Here is a 19,500-nt window from a genome sequence, read left to right on the forward strand (position 1 = left end):
TGTTCCCCTCGCGGGAAGGCGCGGGAATTTTTTTTCGTCTGCATTAGCTTTGGCGCGCAGCTGTTCATTGCGTTATTGTTCTGCCAATAGCTGCATAAGTACCGCATACACCACTACCCGGTTTCTGCGCTTGGCTTTGCGCGTCACTGCTGACGGGCTAACGCCACAATACTTAATGCACTGTGAAAGCGATCACGAACCGATATCTAGCCACTCTAAAACACACTGGCAGGCAGCGATGCGTTTTCGGCGATTGTTGTTCGTTTTTCGCATACAGAAAAAAAAAACAAAAAACTCCTGTTTAAATTGCGGAGGGCGCCGCGAAAATTAAGCGCTGAACGTAGTTAACGCAGCCAACGCCTTACTACCAATCGCTAATCTCCGCTATTGTTTCCTCGCCCTGCAGTGAAGGCTGCGCTTCTCACGGCGAAAGAACGTACGGGAGCCAGGGCGACGGGCACAGCGACAAGGAAAACAGCCATCGCGTTGATGCGGGTCGCGCATGCTCCCATTTTACCGGTCTCAAACCAGGCGTTATCACTAGATGTCTCCCGCGCAGTCCATAGTACGCCGCTCGCGCGTTATAGACAAGCCTTTTGCCGACTGCACAGCGCGCATGAGCACGCCGATACGAACCGCGATTGAAACTTTCCTGCCTTCTGCTTCAGCTAGTGCGAGCCAGAACTCTTCCGCGCTACAAATACAAGAACGGTGTCATCGAGAGCCACGTTTCGATCTCAAGAGTAGATTTTGCAATTCAAATGTCTTAAAGTGACAATTCAGTTAGGTAACAGTTTGGCGAGGGCAGTTATTTGAAGAAGAGAGGGAGATTTACCTCGCCTTATTTGAAAGCCTAGCTGCAGCGAGTGTAAAATGGCATGTGCTTCTTTCCGGCGTTGACGTCATATTTCGCCATAAGTGAAGCTGCAGCGTGGACTCCAGCAGCCGAGGAAGTGGGGGCAGTGCGTCGGGAGTCTTCGCAAGGACGTTTCCGCAAGACCGGAAGCCGAGTCCGAAGCGAGCCCGGAAATAGAATTGTTAGCGAGCCCGGCGTAGCGGCGCACCTGCGACGGGATTGCATTTGTCGCCATGCCGGAAATGATGCCCCGTCGCGCCAGCTGCAGTCGCCTCGCCGACGCGAGCATTTCTCCGTGAGAAACTAGCGGGACAGCTTTGTTGGGCCGGGTTTGGTTTTGTTAAGTCAACACTCGCTAACGCGAACAACTTTCATTGTGCGATGCGCGTTTTCACTCTCCGTTGGAAACGCACATTGTTTTTTTTTTTTTTTTTTAACGAAAATGTTTCCCAGGCCGCTGTCTGCACGTGTTGTTCGTGCGGTGTAGGCGTTGAGAGCGTTGCCGGGGGGAGGACTTTGCCCCCAACTTTCGGAAAGCGGCCGTTTCGTGTGACAGATGACAGGTCGTAAAGTTAGGCGTACGAGTGCAGGCTTTAATTCATCTTCTTGTGAGCTCTTGCCAGACTTTTTTTTTCCCGCCTTCGCCTTTTCCAGGCGGCTCCTCAATTACTAGAGTACTTGAAATTTTTTTGGACATTACTTCAGGGAGGCAGTCTCGATTAAAACCTTTGATAAACATAATTAGGTTTTTTCTAAATATGAAAAAACGCAAAATAATATTGAGAAAAAAACTTTGAAAGGTTCCTATTTTTCTGTGGATACGTCCGTAAGCAAAGACTAAGCGCGTCTGTGCGATGTCAAGCGGTGAGTGAGTGAGTGAGTGAGTGAGTGAGTGAGTGAGTGAGTGAGTGAGTGAGTGAGTGAGTGAGTGAGTGAGTGAGTGAGTGAGTGAGTGAGTGAGTGAGTGAGTGAGTGAGTGAGTGAGTGAGTGAGTGAGTGAGTGAGTGAGTGAGTGAGTGAGTGAGTGAGTGAGTGAGTGAGTGAGTGAGTGAGTGAGTGAGTGAGTGAGTGAGTGAGTGAGTGAGTGAGTGAGTGAGTGAGTGAGTGAGTGAGTGAGTGAGTGAGTGAGTGAGTGAGTGAGTGAGTGAGTGAGTGAGTGAGTGAGTGAGTGAGTGAGTGAGTGAGTGAGTGAGTGAGTGAGTGAGTGAGTGAGTGAGTGAGTGAGTGAGTGAGTGAGTGAGTGAGTGAGTGAGTGGAAAAGAAGTGGACTGGGGATATTTCGAACTCATGTGGGAGTTCACCAGCATACAACCCAGTCCGGGGGAAGGGGAGAGGGGGAATGAATGAGGATAAAACCGAAGCGGTGGAAACTTTACGTTTCATCCCATCACGTCGAGTGGGAGGGTGGTGGATGAGGAGGAAGAAAAGACTAACGGTTGGCGAAAGCGATGCTTTTCAGCCAGTTACTCAAGTTGTTAAAGCAAAGCAGAGTTGGACTAAGAATGCGTGGCCTGTAAGGTTAAGTGTATACTTAATTTGAAAAATAAATTGCAACCACTGCTTTTGCGATGAAGCAAAATTAGCGCTGCAAGAAGGCGCACGATACACGAATAAGCGTCGGCTTTAGGAAGTACTTACACATCATTAGTGTTCTGGAACATGGTTAATTTTAGCTCCTAATGGAGAGTAGCTAATGTATCCTAGAGCGGCTCCTTCAGTACATCGATGACCGTCTCGCCTTAGGGCACTTGGTTAGTAGACCTGAAGGAATGTAAACCGACATAAAAATAAATCAAGAAAATGCGGTAATTTGTCTGTTACTCTCTAGTGGTGGGAAGACAATTATCCTAAGGAAAATGCATGCTCCCGGCATTTGTGTCATTATTTCCAACCTCGTCACCGATAAAATACCTTCCCTCGCATAGCATGTTTCTTATTGCCTTCCCTGCAACGTAGCAAGACGGCAAGGGGACTGTGGAAGCCTTCCAGTTTTTAATGTAAATATACGTCGTCCACGCTCAGGGAGCGTGGCCCCCAAATTACCTTTTAATTAGAGGGGGAACATGCTCATCGGACTTAGTGATCATTTTCTTAGAAAAGCGGGATTTGCGTTTCTACACGGCTTCTGAGTACTTAAGATCGTTTTCTTAGAAAACTAAACTGTATTCTTCTTCGCATGGCCTTAGCCTCCTGTGAGGAGGGCATCAGGCCACTGGTGTGCAGGGGTTGGTGTAATGAGAGATGTTGGGCAGCACTTGTTTCTTCTTACGCCTGTGTATTTCTTCTTGCGATTATAAATTCTGTCCAACCAAAGTTCTATGCATTGCTAAAAAGATAAACGAAAAAAAAATTGTGGGTTGTCTGAAAAAAAAAAAAGAAACGTACGGCCCTTTATGCACACACGTGTTATAGATCGGCACTCAAAGGCGTTGAAAGCCTTCATATCCGTGCTTGTTAAACGTGCAAGTGCTTTTCGGCAAGAGAAAAGCAGGCGCAGGGGGGCAGTGAATACTCAAGCATGATAGAGGGAACGTCGCTAAGTGATAACACCAATGACAGGTCGTTCTTTTCCTTTGCCATCGGATGACACCAAATTTTTGCTAGACGTTACTGCTCCGCGCTATGTACTCTCTGGCATCACTCCGTGCTATATACTCTCTCGCTTCATTCATTTCAGCTTGGCACTAGCTACATGGCCATTGCCAGAATGCATTGGTACACCTAAAGCGCACAGCACACACAGAAAAAAAGGCAAGGTTGTCAATTCATGCCAAAGCTCCTTGCTTGTGAACCATTATAACAAAACCATGAACGTCGTGGCCATGGAGAGCTAAAGATCACAATGGCGATAAATCTGTTTGCCTCAGCATGCGCACCTCGTCATTGGCGTCAGCACGAGCAACAGAAATAATGAGAGCTTATGAGGGCTAAGAAAAAGTAAATTGCATGCTGCAGTTGATTAAAAAACACAGCAACCTTTTTGTAGCCGACATTAGACAGAAGAATTGGCTTGTATTCTGTGAACAAGAGACAGTTTCTCTAGAAAATTTTGCGTGTGTGTGTGCATGAGGGGTTATTTTAGATGCGACGCATCTCATTCACTTGCCTTGTCCCCCCATCCATCCGGCGTTGTTGTCGGCGTTGTCGGCGTCCACCCCTCCCCCATTCTCCTCGCCGCGCCAGCTGCGCTCTCCGCCGCTCACTCCCTCTCCTCTCCGAAAGCGAACACTCTCTCGCGAGGGGCATTGGATTGGATTGGATTGGATTGGATTGGGACTCTGCGATGCTTTGCATCACCTCAGGGTTCCCGTCGGGAAGATGGTGTAATTTTTTGGTTATTAATTTTTACGCCGTTGTGAGCAAATACTAACGTGCAACAATTTACCCTATTCTTTCTATTGCGCTCATGTTCGAAATTGTTGAGCGGGCGGGACAGGGATCAATGAGTATTCTTCGACCGCCTCCTGATTCTGGTGGTAACAGAAGTTAAAGCAATTACCAATTAAAACTGAGAGACTTGCAGAATAAAAAGGTTAATTTAAACATTTACAGTTATGTGTGACAAGGCGGTAGCGACAATTTAGATCCATTTTTTATCAAAAGACTCAGAAGAGAAAAATCTGCTCGAACCGTTCGAATTTAGACGCTCAAAACAAAACAACGAGCGCTCATTCTTCATTAGAAAGACGAATAGGACGCTAAATGGAAGAGCGCGAAGGAAGACACGGAAAACATATACAGGCGCCTGTATATGTCGTTTGTGTCTTGCTTCGTCCTCGTCTGTTTAGCGCCCTATTCGTCTTTCCTCTGCAACAGTGAGCCAACTAGGTCAACATGTTCTGTTATGTTCTACTCTTTCTTCTTGAGTAAGCTTTGAAATGTTTGGTGCAGGCCGTTACGAAACGCTCGTTCTATCGAAACGTCCACAACGTGGCCCTCAGAGTTTTAAAACGCCCCGTCACCGTTTTACCTAGACCCCCTCGGGTCTACCAGATCTACCTAGGTCGGTTAGATAGTCTACCTAGTCTACCTAGGTCGGGTCTACCTCGGGTCTAGCTACCTTGGGTCTACCTACCTCGGGTCTACCCCTCGGGTCTACCCCCTCGGGTCTACCTCCGTTTACCTAGACCCCCTCGGGTCTAGGTAAAATTTTTGCGAAAACGTCATGCGTGTGATACCTTATAAATCGCCAGGACTGTTTCTTCGAACGGGGCAAAATCTTCGACGAAAACGCATTCTCCCGTAAAGCGCGCCCGCTGATTTTTCCTGCATCCACTTGTTTAAAAATAAGACGGTGTTCGCGGTTACAAACTTATTGTTATTCGCTTGCCGAAACTTGCGGGTACGTCTATACAGCCCGCTGCACAAAACTTTACGGCGGGCAGTGATCAAAAAGGTCTCTACGACTTGTCGGCCGCCACGCGCTCAGCTCGCCTTTTCGCGGGAAAAGCGAAGACCCTCCCGGCGGAAGTATTTCACTCGCCATTCCCGCATGCTCTCCCTTTAATGCGCGTCTTGTAATCAGAGCGCCGTGTTCCTATACCGCGCCAGGAAGTGAAGACTCTGTTGGGGTTTCGTGGGTTCCCGCATCGCGAGAGCTACCGCGGTGCATTCAGGATCTGCGGCGAGCGAAAGCTCTCGTACGCTTCACCGTTCTGGAGACACACTGCCACCGGAACGATTAATCATGGTGTGGGCGACGTTGAGGAACCGGGGTTTCTCTGGGTGTGCGCGCATGGCTCGGCAGCCGCAGATGGAACTCTTGATCCAACCCCACCACCGACCACGGCGCTTTCGACCTAATGCATTCCCGCGCACTTTTCCGTTTGTTTTATTGGTCTGGAGCGGTAGTTATGTAAATTAGCCCGCCGTCCGTGTTCCGCAAATGAAAGGAAAACTGTACTGGCCGCCTGCTTTATCGCACAGTGCTGCCGAACTTTTGTGTGTGCGCGCGCGTCTGCTTCAGGAACAGCTTTGACTTTCCCAGAATGGAAACAGCTTTCAGATGTTCGGAGAAGTTAAAGCGCGAGTAACATTGAGTTTGGTTTAGGCTGAATAATTCCCCCTTTTTTTACATCTCAAGTAGGTGTTGTAATGGCGGCTCTCCTCGCTCTAGGCGAGGCGGCTGGCTAAACTCACTTTCGAGTTTTGTATAATGACGTGCTTTTTTTTTTTTGTAGCGTGAGCTACACTGGAAAAGGTTGAGCAGTTTCGCGTTGCTCCTGGAGAGCCGTGCTGCGCATGCGCCAGGAGCAGTGCCGTCTCACGGCGCACAGCTGGCGCGCCGGAGCCGCCACTGCCGCGACTGGATTGGATTGGATTTGCATTGGATTGAATTTAATTGAATTAGATTGGATTGGAATTTGTTTTAGGAGCAGTAAGCATGATAATCAGCTAATCCTAGACAACCAGAAAACCAAAGAATAACCACCTGAACTTTAGCTCACGCTACGTATATCCTGGCATAGCCGAGCTAAGCTGCTGCTCTTTTTTTTTTTTTTTGTTCTTCGCGATGTCTCTGCATCGGAGAATAAATTGGGATGCTTACTACGTTTCGAACTACCGTCGCTCAATCGGGTAGCCAGGTGCACGCTCAGAACGCGGAAAGAACGGCGCAAAACAAGCGAAGCGAGCCCGATCTCAATGTTTGCCCTGAGTGGTTGTCAAGATCCCGCGCACACAGGCAGGAGGGCGTCAGGCGGCTCATAACGGAACAGGCGTGAAAACAGCAGCGCAAAAAAATAAGCGCAAATATAAAACACAAGGCGGAAGGAGAAATGGGAGGCTGTATCGCAGCAGAGCCCTTCGGAGAACGCGCAGATGTTTTCAGCGCGCCTCATCGGGTTCTGGATCCCGATGGCGGCATCTCAGCTTGGCACCTCCCCCTCCCGCTTTCTTTCGCCTTGATCTAAGCCTTATTGTTTGTTTTTTTCGTCTCGAGCTTCTTCCCGGAAGGCGTTAGCCTCGGCGTCGGGGTTGCGCATAACGCATGCAGGGGTCCCCCTGCGCACTGTATGTGCCCTGCTCTTCGGGATGCGGGTCCCAGTGGACGACGCCGCTTGTCTGTTGGCGGGCTGCTCAGCTCGCCGGGCGCGTGGCTCGGGTCCGGCAACCATCGATCCGTGTACATTTCTGGGCGCCAAGACCAGGTCGACGGGCGGCCGAGGCGTCGGCGGCGGAGGATGTGGCAGCAGCGCCAGCAACGGCCTCCTAAGGGAACCGCCATCCATCAGAGAAGCTTGTCTTCGCGCGCGTCTCGCCTCCTCCTCCCCTCCTCTCCCTTTTCCTCTGCCAGTATGCTTTGCCACACCTCCCTGTTTTCAGGCTGGTAATGGACGAGCGCTGTACTGCCACCAGTGGGCCACAGTTACATGCAGCGCTACAGAGCTCGCCCTCGTGCCGTGTCCAATCACTATATAGGAGGAAGAGAGTAGCGGTAGCCTCATACCACTACGCTATTGTGTTCCCGGAGCTCTTTTGTATTTTTCCGGGGTGGTAGCTCTACGAGACGGCATTGAGTCACAATCATTCGAAGTCGGTAGCCTGTTATATCTACAATCGCCTCGTGGCGTGAACGAGATCAGTCAACGCGGAGTGTCGTTTTGTTGCGGATATGAGTGGTCGTACAGAACGCCCTGCGGGCTGTATAGGTAGGGGGGTAGAGGAAACTTCTGCTGCTGGGAATTCAGACCCAGGGCAGTGGCCCCATCCGCACGTACCATCTGGGGAAAAAAAGGCTCGTTCTCAGCGCACGAATACAGTATGTGTTAGTGTACGAGCACTAGTATGTGTGGTGGCCGGCTTTCTGCTAGCAATGCGTGGTGCTGGAAACGTGTTTCGCAACGTCATATGTAGATTAAAAAATTTTGTCGGTGGTCTGGCGACTCCTACAGACCCACTCGTATCCAAACCCACTTGTGTATAGCTATTGCTACCCAGGGCGCTACTCCCCTGAGTGTCATAGATGTCAGCAACGAGCGGACCTGGCGCACATGTTATGGCAATGTCCGCAGGCGATCACAAATGGCCGCACAATCATTAACAGTGAGTAGTGGGAGACCGTGCTGCTCAGCTCCAGCCCGGAAGTCCAACTCTGAGCCGTCCAGCTGGCTGAGGACGCTGCCAGAGCCCAAGGGCTGACGCAGGGATTTATACACACTCCCCTAACCCCCCCCCCCCCCCACAAGAAGGACTTCGACACCCCCCCCCCCCTCCAAAAAAAAAAAAAAACATTCCACAACCACAAGCACCCTGCCTAGGGATTTATACAACACCCCCCCAAACATCCCACCGACACCCCCCCCCCCCCCCCCACAAATCGAAATTCTGCATAAACCCCTGGGCTCACGGCCGACGACTAAGCAAGACAGCTGGCAAACTGAATAAAGTTTACTCTCTCTCTTGTAGTTTTTCATCTGAAATAATATTAGCTCACTGGTAGTGACTTTCTTGTTTGCTTTTGACTTTGACGTGTAAGTGTTCTTTGCTCACTTCTGGCTTTATAAAAAGTGTGTATGAAGTGAAGCGGTCCCGAGTAACATCTGACCATTATTTTTAGGTGGTCACTGCGGTTTGTCATTCCAAATTTATTTAACATATTTATGCTTTATAAATGCGTTTAACAACGCTTCCTTCACCCCTATACTTCATTTCGCGGAAGAACGACGAACACGCGTTATGTATAATTCGAGTGCCTAAAACAAATTTTTAGCCAAACTCAGTACGCTCATTCAGGAGCAACCTAACTGGCAGTGCAAGTACAGCAGGTTTTGTTGCCCACCCATCCCCCCCCCCCCCCCCACACAGACACACACTTTTTTTTTGTTGCAACCCCAAATATTGTGACTACAATACGAGAGAAACTGCTCCCCACACAAAATGTTCTAATAGCATTATATAATACGGGCACAACCGTCAGCGGCGGTTGCCAAAAGCTGTCTCTAGAAGTGCGCCTCTCGTGAGGTGGGCGACGGCTCCAGGGAAGGGGTTGCTTGACGAATGCTGACGGTGCTAACGCATACCACACTCTTGGGCGCACTTCTATGTGGCGGAAAACCACTCTTTCTGTGTCGTACCACCGTGGATACACCAATATACTTCGTGTAAACACACACACACACATATAAAAAATGAGAGCAGCACTAGCTGCATCATAAGTCCGTACCCCGGTCTATATTCCCCGTCCACGAGCGTTGCTGCTGAAAGGGGGCTTTCTCGCACAGCCGGGAAGTATAGCGCGGCAGCACCAGACGACGTCGCCATGGGTGTCTGTCTCATTGACGCTGCGTTAGAAGTGGACCGAGGACGTGGCCGACTTTCGCGACTCCATTCCTCACTTTTCTTCTTTTTATTTGTTCACCTCCAGTTGGCGCGGGCAGCTCTCTCTCTCTGTGATGTCGTATAGACTAATGATGACCTTCGCCTTTGCTCCAGCGCTGGTTGCTCAATACCTTGCGCGGCTATGAATGCCAGGCTCTTGTTTCCCAACGTCGCCCGACTGACAGGGAACGCTGTGTTTCGGTTTCGTCTGTGGTGTTGTTGGCTAACAGAGGAGAAACAGACATGGTGTGGAGGGAGCGGTGCGACCCCTTGCGTAGCCGCGAAAGCGGAAGTAAATATGGTGATTTTGCAACTTATGTTGACGTTTTCTAGGTGGTGAATACTCGTATATATACTTCTTTGTAATGTCTTTGCACCGTGGTGTTTTGAATCCACTGCGTAAGATGGACTTAGCCAAACAAAACCACTCTAAGTCAAGTATTTTGATGAAAAAGCTTTAGTCAACTGGCCGGGTCAAAAATCTAGTGTCCCTGTCACGCAGATGGCACACGAAATGGCTGAAGGACGGCACGCAAAATGGGCAACAACCGAAAAAAAAAGAGGTTAGAGAACGCTCCGATTGACCCGGCATGTGTCAAAGAAGGACTCGTAAACAAAGTAATTGATTTATTTCAAAAGAAAATTGTGCGCATCAGTAGAGTCAGGGTGGGATTCGGTTCGGGGGGCCTTCGGAATGCGGAGCGGGCACGCGTCCTCAACACCACAATAGCTCTTTTTTTTCATGGCAGCAAATGCCATTCAAATAGCCCCAGCAAGAAGTAGGTGAACTATAGTCGCCTATCAAACACGACAGGCAACAGAACAACCGTATTACAACAAAACCCCAGCTACAACAAAAGTTACAACATCACAATGAATCACATTCGTTGACAGGCAGCGGTCAAAACACTGAAACAGATCAAGAGAATCGCTCGCACGTTCATAGACACTGCGCACTTGGGCATTCCCCTCTTGAGACAGGCGTTCCGTTGATTTCGCAGTCTCGGCATGAGGGCCAATCATCCCAGCTCACCATAGACCACCATAGCTCGGTGACTGGAACTGTTTTAGGGTGGACCTAGTGCATGCGTTGTGGCCGACTTAGAGAAGTGCGTTAGTCATGCATGGAGGCCCAAAGGAGTGATCATGAGCTCGGCGTTACAGACGTAGCAATTATGGGAGTAAGGAGGTACGTTGTACCTAAACGTGTATGTTTACAGGAAGTTCCCTGAGAAATGTGGCGCCAATGCAGCATTCCTTGAACGTTTTTCTGTTCTTCGAGTGGTGACCATTTTATGTGCCATCTTTTCTCCACAGACATTCGATTTTTGTCTTATCGATAAAGAAATGCTCTCGCATTAAAAGACTCAATTTGTGAATAAATTCTTCGAGGCTGTACTTAGGATATAGTGTGGTCGTTCGGGAAACAGCAATGCACGTGAGCTGCACGTCTGAAAAAGAATTCCAACTACCTTGCATTAACGAATTTGCGCTTTTTATTTTAAAGCAGCCCGATCTAATTATATGCGAACGTACACAGAGAACTTGATTTGTCACCTCAATAGCTACTTTGTGAGGTAAAAAGTCTTGCAATCTTTAAACTGCTGGAAGGCGATTCCTTTCCTCCACTGGAGGAAAAGACACAAACGAGGCAAGGTGTTGATATTTTGAGACTCTCGCACAAGAGAACCGATCGCTCTTCACGAAGCTGCAGTGTGTACTAAGCCTGTGACGCTGAATCCAACAAGAAAAGAGAGAAGGAAGAGCGAAATAAATCGGCGGCTTTCCGGAAAAATGAAGTGAATGCAACCAATTTTATAGAATGAAATAAAGAGGAACTATAAATCAGTTGGTGCCTTTACGAAGGTCAATACTTTTCTGTCGACGCAGAATAAGAATGCAGTTTTAGCGTTCTTTTTTTTTCGAATGCTTCGAGGCCCCGTTCCAGAAAACAGAGGCTGGATGCACAATGCGGTATTCTGGAAACGCAGCCGGCCAGTCGACGTCAAGCATAAAGAAGGAGGTGGCAGAGGTCTTAAAAATAAAATCAGAAAACCGTAAACAAAGTGAAGATTTGGAAAAAAAAACATTTCAAGTGCATGCGCTCGTTGAAGGCTATCGGGCGTTGGGCTCGCTTTTCCGGGATGAATGCCACCTGTCCTATGCAGTGGCGTTGGAATGGCAAACTGGGTCGGAAAACAACGAGGCTTGGTTCGACACGAAACAAGCTTTCGGGTATCGGGCAGGACGTAGAAGGTGAGTTTCTCTCGGATGATGTCGCCAGCATGCGCTGAATGTTCTCAACAGCCGACGTTAAATGCGAGGCCTGCATTCAGCGACGTTGTGTTAGTGTTATGCCGCAGAGTGAGTGATGAGCTGGGCTTTCTTTTTACCTGAGGTAGGTGGAAGAAATTGATTGAAAGTACACTTTGCCTACATCCCCCTCCAACCCTACCTCTCAGCGTCGCGTCCTATTTTCCGGCCGACTGAAGTTTAGTTTATTACGTACATCTCCCGTTTTCCCCGTCAAACACTCAATCGCATATGTTCCGTAACTCTTGAAGAGTGCATTATACAACCAAATATGCCTTGCTTGCTCAGTGGTGCCACGTGCATGCCTAGCCTGCGCACTTGCGCTCACGATTAGTTGCTGAAATAAACTATTCGCGGCCGGCTTAATATTTTACATCACTCCAACTAAAGTGTTCATGGCTTTGGGCATCACTTTTGTCGGTCATAAACACTATTGTTCTTCGCCGCCCCCCCCCCCCCCCCCCCCCCCGCTTTTTTTTTTTCAATAGCACCACGGTGCTCCAACAGACAGAGGGAACGTTTCTGCAGCTTGGAAGGATGTTTGCAGTAAAGTTGAAAGTCTAGATATTGATCGCTGCATACAAAACAGAAGCAGTGCACTTGGAGATTCGAGAACGGGGTATTTTATTCATGTTTACTTTTCATAATGAAAAGGCCAGAGTATCTAACTCTAATATGCAATGATCCGAACATTTTTCTTAACGTACTTCTATAATTTTACATATCGGCTTTCGGTGCGGCTGGCCTCTTCTGGATCCATTAAGGGCTTTTTTGACTTTAGTTGCTATCAATCGTTTCTCTTTTTTTGAGATATTGAGCAGGTATAAACCCTGTTGAGTAATTGATTCAAATTTTGTCGACCGCCCATAAAAGGAATATGTTTTCGGGGTGTCCTTAAAGATATACAAAGGAAAATCGATGTGCCTTTAAACGAGGAAGTTTTGAGTGCTTAAAATTGGACGGAGAATCACCGACCCGACATTATCCAAGCAATGAAGAATTGGAAAGCTAAACGGTAAGAGGACACAGAGAGCGAATCGTACTGCCATAGGTTTAGCGCGAACGCTTCACCACTCTATACGGACATAATATATCACCACAACCGCGTTGTAACCTTTTGAGGTGTACCATTTGGCACACAGTTATGCGCACTTCACTTTTAACGTTAAGTGCGCTAACGCAGCAGCAAGCGCCCCTAACCTTACTTGATGATCCCGCTTTGGCAGTCCCTGTTCCGGGCATGCAAATACCAATACTACCGTATTACTTTCGAAGTACGACATCAAAGCAAGGTGCTCTTGACTACGACCATAGTCCTGTTGTACATAAAAATTTTGAATTTTCCCAAAAGAAGTGGCTGACTGTTTTTTGGAACAATGCGTTGTTTTTCGTAACTGTAGGCTGGCTGGTGGTGTTAGAGAATTCCCCAATAGTAAACGCGGTGAAGCAGGAATGCATAGCGTCGCCGCTTCGGGGGTTCGCTGGTTGTGCTGTTGATAATGGCCAGAAGGCTTGGTTACCGCCTTGGTGATACGCCACGATTCTGCATTATCGTTCTCAGAAGGGTCTCAAGTTCTCCCTTCCGAGGCTCACCCTTCCTGCTGTGTGCGTCCTCTCGTCGCCGCATTCAACGACGAGTCACACAACTCGAGCGCAACAAGCCCTTCCTTGGCGCAGGAGACAAATGCGTACGGCTCAAGGCGGCTCGAGCGAGCGCTGCGGCGGTAGCGATACATCCCGTCCGAATCTGGCCATCAAGTGTGAAGCAGCGGCACATCCGCATGCCCCGTTGCACACAACTCGGGCATGGAAGGAAGGGGATCCCGGAGGAAGACGCCAATCCGTCAGGCCGCCAGTGGGGCTGTTCTCGTAGGCGGGGTTTTCACCGGGGGGGCCAGCCGCGAGATTTGGCTCGGATCCAGCCGCGTCTCTTGTGCCTCGCGGATCGTGGCCTCTGCTGCCGAGCGGCTTCTCCCCAGGAAAAAAGGACGGCCTTCTGCGTCGGCGGCACCAGCAACGCCGCCGAGACAAGAAAGCTTCTCCGCGGTCTCATCACTGCGACACCGATGACACGCATCTCGTGAAAAAACTAACACTATATTTAAAAACTGGCAACGCGTGAGGATGACTACGTTTCATGGGGCACACCGGGAAAGAGGCAGGAGTTACACTGGGGCTGCCCCTGTTGCTCTCCAGGGTGCTGCACAGGGTCGTCCCGGCGTCGGCGCGCCGGCCTGACCTCGATTTCGGGGCTCGACGAAAAGAGCTTGTGCAGGCCCACGCTCACCGCGAGCGCACACAACGCGTTGCTTTCATTTAATTACGCGCATCGTCGCCATATTTCACGGCGACTGTGGGGCGGCGACGAGGACGCCGCCGCGTCTTGCGCCTCTTTTGCCGTCCTGGCCGCGCGCGCCTTTATTCATTTCTCCCCGTTGTATCGACGCCTGCGTCAGACGGGACATTGTTTGTTTACCCACCCGTGGAGGTGGCGCTGGTGTTGCTTCCCATGAAGCCGATGCGTCAAAAGAAGGCCCGGCTTTTGGCTCAGCACTTTTCTTGGCTTGGCTTGAGTGACGACGGCACGCCCGTCGCAGCTCGCGCTATGCTTAATTACTGGGGAGCTGCAACTGAGCCTTTGGTGAGCGCCCTAAGTATTTGCAGGGTTGCTTTGATATTGCAAAAAAAAAGTACAAAGGCTATATGTGATCTCGCTGCGAAAAAAAAAAAAAGAAGAAACGAAAGACTGGCGAAGCTTGCACTAAGTCGAGAAAGGCTTGAACTGTAGCGAAGCTGCAGGATTTCGTAAAACGTGAGCACTGTAGGACACATCACCGCGCCTCTGTACATGTTTGAAATTGTATATTTGCATGTTTCGTCGTGGCGTTGCACCGTGATAGTAGTAGTCCTAGCCATATGCATCGATATCGTCGTGTTCCTCATGCCAAGCGCATGCCGCGGTGGCTCAGTGGCTAATGCGTTGCGCTGCTGAGCACGAGGTCGCGGGTTCGATTCCCGGCCGCGGCGGCCGCTTTTCTGATGGGGGTGAAAAGCAATAAACGCCCGTGTGTACGAGATTTCGGCGCACGATAAAGATCCCCAGGTAGTGAAAATTAATCCGGAGCCCTCCACTACGGCGCGCCTCATCGCCTGCGTTGCGTCGGCGCTTTAAACCCTACAATCAATAAAGTCCTCATGCCAAGCATTACATGCGTAGTAGCGGTTGACGACAGCTGGGGCGCAGCGGCGGCACGTACGTGCACGACGCATGCGCGGAGTTCCTGGAGTCGCATCGAGGTTCCGTGGAGCAGGTGTTGCGCCAGCTGTGGCGTTGTTGGTTGCTAGGCAACGCGAGGCACTCCTCAAGGTTCTCGCCAGTTGTTTTGCTAAAGCCACTGCGCGAGCAGTGGACGATCGGCAGTCGCCGCGACGGATGCGCTCACAAGCGCTCGGCCTTTTTAGGGTATTTTTAACATGTTGCGCGTTACGCTCCACACATTTCGGCCAGCTACAACAGCTCCGCTTTTAAAAAGATATGGATTAATGAGCTAGCCTGTGGAACTGGATTAAGATGAGGGTTTTCATATTGAAAGCGGTTAGTGAATGAAAGCAATTCTCCATGACGTTATATACCACGACGGAAACGCCAGATCGGTTGAGTAGTACCGGCTACCGGCTCGTTTACAAGAATATAGTAGTTCTGTATGTTGCGAAAGGTTCTCGATTATCGACACTAATAGAATATTTTACGTCAGTGGTCCTATATGCCCCAAAACGAGCTACAAAGATAGGAGTATGGTCTTTGAAAACGGCTCCCGATACCATACACTTTCATGAGAATATACCACTCTTGTTTGCTAAGACGACTATTCAGCTGTTTTGAATTTCACCTCCTGTATTACCATAAATAATTCTCAATCGCAGTTTTAAATGCGCACGCCAATTTTACGCATAAGTGTAATCGGGTGTATATTCGTATAACATATGCATACTCGATTGTAACTCACGAAAAGCGGCTGTGATTTTGTTTATGCACGTATGAGGAAACGAATTAGAGCATTTCTTGTCTAAAATTAATCAATATCCGGTCTAAGTTTCATGCCTTCTTTATTATAGTTAGTTCTTAGTTGAGTTGTAATGAAATTTGAGATCCTTTATTCGCTGGCCGTTTTCTAAATAAATGGACTACCGCGGGAGGCGTACGCTTCCCAAAGAAATCTGCACCGGCATCCTAATAATTATAATTCGGAAGAAATTTCTCACTGTTTCTGGTTTGAACGACAATGCGAACCTGTTGAGTTTTGTCTAATTCATTGCAATGGATAAGGAAAATTCTGGGCTTGAGACCAAATCATCATTGTCGGAGTGATGGAGGTAGCTGGAGGGTCGCGTATCCTGTTTTTAGAAAATCTTCTGCGCCGCACTCCGGTAATCTGTCTTCTATCGTCGCCTTGAAAACTGACCACCATGCCCGGCAAGCTTGGCGATATGAATACGAGCGTAGTTCAGGCGTCAACAGCGCTTGCGACCTTGTAGCCGGCTGGCGTCACGGCTATTTAAGCATCGCCAGAGCTGTAGGAGCCATCACTACGAGAGCAAACAAGGAAGCGGCAAGGTTGAGAAGCGACTAATCAAATACTGTGCCTTGTGCAGGTATGTTCGAGTATCTTTGCATTGTATTGGGGATTTTGTAATGCTTAAGCATTTGTATGAGTGCTCAACGAGTTAACCTATCTGCCTGTCTGTCTGTAAGGCTTGATGGGCTACACTTTCACCGCACAGAAAATGTTATTAATAAAATGCATTAAGGCCTTCATCGTTTCATGCCTACCCCTTGTATTGCCCGGTAAAAAATGTAATCCTAGCACTGCATTTATAGATCACAGCGAAGGCAATTGTAAAGGTGCTCGGTGTATAGCGTTTTATATGGGTAAATGGGGTCTTATGCAAGTATTATTAAAAGCCCCTTTCGGCAATCATAGTTTGATATCAGACTTATCACATTGCCAACAAAATGCCTTCTTAGCAGGGAATTTGTGTATCATTGTAAAGCCGATGCTCAGGATATAGCGCTTCATAGGGATATATGGGGTTTCGAAAAGTGTTTCATATTAGCCCCAGGGCCCTCATATTTTCACATGACTGTTAAAGGGCCCCTAAAACACCTATTCCCCGCAAGCAATTGCGTAAAGTAGTGAAGCCGACGCTTAAGGGGTTGACTTCCTTTTTGTAGTACTTGCGGTGTTATGCTGGCATTTACAAAAGGCCCTAGAGCATTCCTGCATTGGTACCAAACTTTCAATATAGCGCCTTAAAAGGGACCTCCTAGCAGTACACAAGAGTGCAGTAGTGAAGCCGACTTTATATAGCTAGGCCCGCAGCAGTTTAAGCATTCATTTATCTCACAACTGCCACTCGGAAATTTTTGCAATTTTTTTTTTGGCGTCTGGGGTGCAGCTCCTGTGACCAATTATCGACGACAAACTACTCTCGACGGTGAAATGACGAACAAATCTCTGGGGAATTTTGGGCTCAGCTTGACGTTAACAATGACAAACATGAAGAAAGAAACAGCCAAGCTACTGTATTCGGAACTGGAACTTCGCGAAACCAAATCTTTCAGCAATACAAAGTTCGAAGGGTTTAAGTTGCAGTGGTTCCTTTGAGAAAGCTTGTACTAAAGTTAATCGGGTATGAGGGGCAAAACTGATTAAGAATTGGATGTTTTTCTCATAATGCCAAGATACTGTAACATTCTTCGAGAACGTCCCCACGAGGGGGCATCCTCTGATGCGCACCAGACGTCATCTAAAAATGGCACCAAAGGTGCCGCCATGTGGCCTCGCCTATTTGCTGCAAGTTTCGTGTGATGCGCAGTGGTATTTAGATTGTTAGTTTTTATTTAACCGAACTTTTTATATCGGGCTTCACCTCTGAACTAACTGCATTGTTGGGAAGATGGTTTTCGGGGCAATATAGCACATCAAATAATGGAGGCCCCAAGACATTTGTTATTGTGCATGAATTTTAAAGGCAGAGCTCTTTATGGGCTCCACTTGTCGTCTTAGCTCGCTAAGGGTTGATGCGACCGCCGGAATCAGGCGACGGAGAGAGATAACGGGCCCAAGTAGAGCCTTCTGTACCGGGGTCACGGAGTCACGCTGAGGCTTCGAAAACCACGCGGTTTGCATAGTCATAACCGTTCGAACCTCGCGAACCGCTGCCGCTTGTCATACATCTCCCCGTTGTTTGGCGCAAAGAAAACTGCATGTACATTTCAGGCAAAATCTGTGTATATAACCGGCAGTCCCCGCCTTCCTTTAGTTAGGAACGCTCGTTAGGTTGGTTTTTACGATAGCAAGCCTAAAAAGCGGCCGCGCAAGAAAGAAATGGCGCCTTCGAAATGACGCAGAAAGGCTCCAGCCGCGCAAGAAAAAAATGGCACGTTCGAAATGACGCAGAAAGGCTCCAGCCGAGCAACAAAAAAATGACGTGTTCGAAATGACGCAAAACAGCTCCAGCACACGAAATTAAAGCTAGCGGAAAGAACAGAAGTTCCGCTGGCGCAGTTTCAGGCAGGGAGCGCAGGAGCACTGCGAAGGCGGGAAATTTGAAATGCATTGGGTGGCAGCAGTGAGCGGATCACGGCGCTGCAGGCCATTATGACGAATCACTGCTCTGAACTTCCGACAGCTTTCACAAGGAGTGGAACGGCTTTAATTTTTCCATATGATAAGCACAAGTCCCCGTGTTTTCGTGGTACACGCCGAGTTTTCGTTCCACACGGGCTCGAGAACTGGCGGAGGATCTGCAAGCTGGGCTAGTTGGAAAGACATTCTCGGATGAAACCAGCGCGAATTTAAACAAAGACAAAGGAAGTGGAACCCAAGGACAGCCGCCGGTCTAACAACTAATAATATCAACAAGGGTGAATATAAACACTTCACACAAACAATAAAAGAATTACACCATCTTCCAGTGGGGGAACCCTGAGTAGTATGCAAAGCAGCCATGGGGTCGATTCAAGTGCCCATTAGTTTTCAGTTTGTCGTTTCCGTTAGGTTGAGGTACGTAGCTACCGTTATATTTACAGTTTGGTTTCCATGGTAACTACCACACTTTTCACTTACCGGAACTACGAAATGGGAAATTGCGTTGAGCCCACGGCTGTTTCGCATACTACTCAGGGTTCCCCTACGGGAAGATGGTGTAATTTTATTAGATGCGACGGGGCGATGTCCCTCCCTTGTCGTTGTTGCGCCGTCCGCACCCCCACTGCGCATGCTCGGCTTGCTGAACGCCCGGTGGTGTCTTACCCTTTAATGGCTCCTGGAGCGACAGTGTTACCGGTGTCTTCCTGGGCCGACCCGTGATGAGCCGAGCATGCGCAGTGGGGATGTGGATGGTGCCACAACAAGGGAGGGACATAGACCCGACCATGAGATGCTGGAGCGGCAGTGTTGCCGGTGTCTTCCTGGGCTGGTGGATGGACGGACGACGGACGACGGAGCCGAGAGCAAGAGATGCTTTGCATCTAAAACAATAAAAACACTGCGCATGAGCGAACAGTTTCTAAAGTCACGGTAATAAGGCAACTAGATATACACCGGCTACGGTCAAGGCCCACGCAGATATGCAATCTCTTTGGGATGAAGACTTCCGCTTGACTGCATCCGGTGTAAACATTCCACATAACAGAAACAGGAGGCAGGTGTGTCAGCCAAGCAAGCGTGTGTTCATCCCAAAGAGATTGAATATGTCCGTGGGCCTTGACTGTAGGCGGTGTATATCTAGTTACCCTGTCACCATGACTTTTGTAAACTTGTTTCGCCCATGCGCAGTTTTTTGTTGTTGTTGTTTGTGTTAAGTGTTTATATTCACCCTTCTTTTTATTAAATTTTAGTTGTTAGACCAGTGGCTGTCCTTGTGGTTCACTTCCTTGGTCTTTGTTTAAGTTCACGCTGGTTTCACCGAAGAATAGAGAACTGGGGGAGATTAGAGATATACAGAAT

General features: G+C 48.7%; 1 protein-coding gene across 3 annotated transcripts in view; it reads left to right on the forward strand.

The window, feature by feature from the left end:
* The window catches only part of LOC144174340 (uncharacterized), a 199,173-nt gene that overhangs the window by 150,127 nt on the left and 29,546 nt on the right, over positions 1–19,500 (forward strand). The window contains exon 1 of one of the 3 annotated variants that reach the window (XM_077702986.1): positions 16,008–16,141. The exons of the other annotated variants lie outside the window; for them this stretch is intronic. The gene's annotated coding sequence lies outside the window, so the exon portion shown is untranslated. Of the gene's footprint in view, positions 1–16,007; positions 16,142–19,500 lie in introns of those variants that run through there. 3 annotated transcript variants of the gene reach the window in all.

This window comes from Haemaphysalis longicornis, unplaced genomic scaffold (assembly GCF_048455015.1).
Source record: "Haemaphysalis longicornis isolate Haplotype H1 unplaced genomic scaffold, Haemaphysalis longicornis Haplotype H1 scaffold_3, whole genome shotgun sequence".
NCBI classification, from domain to species: Eukaryota; Metazoa; Arthropoda; class Arachnida; order Ixodida; family Ixodidae; genus Haemaphysalis; species Haemaphysalis longicornis.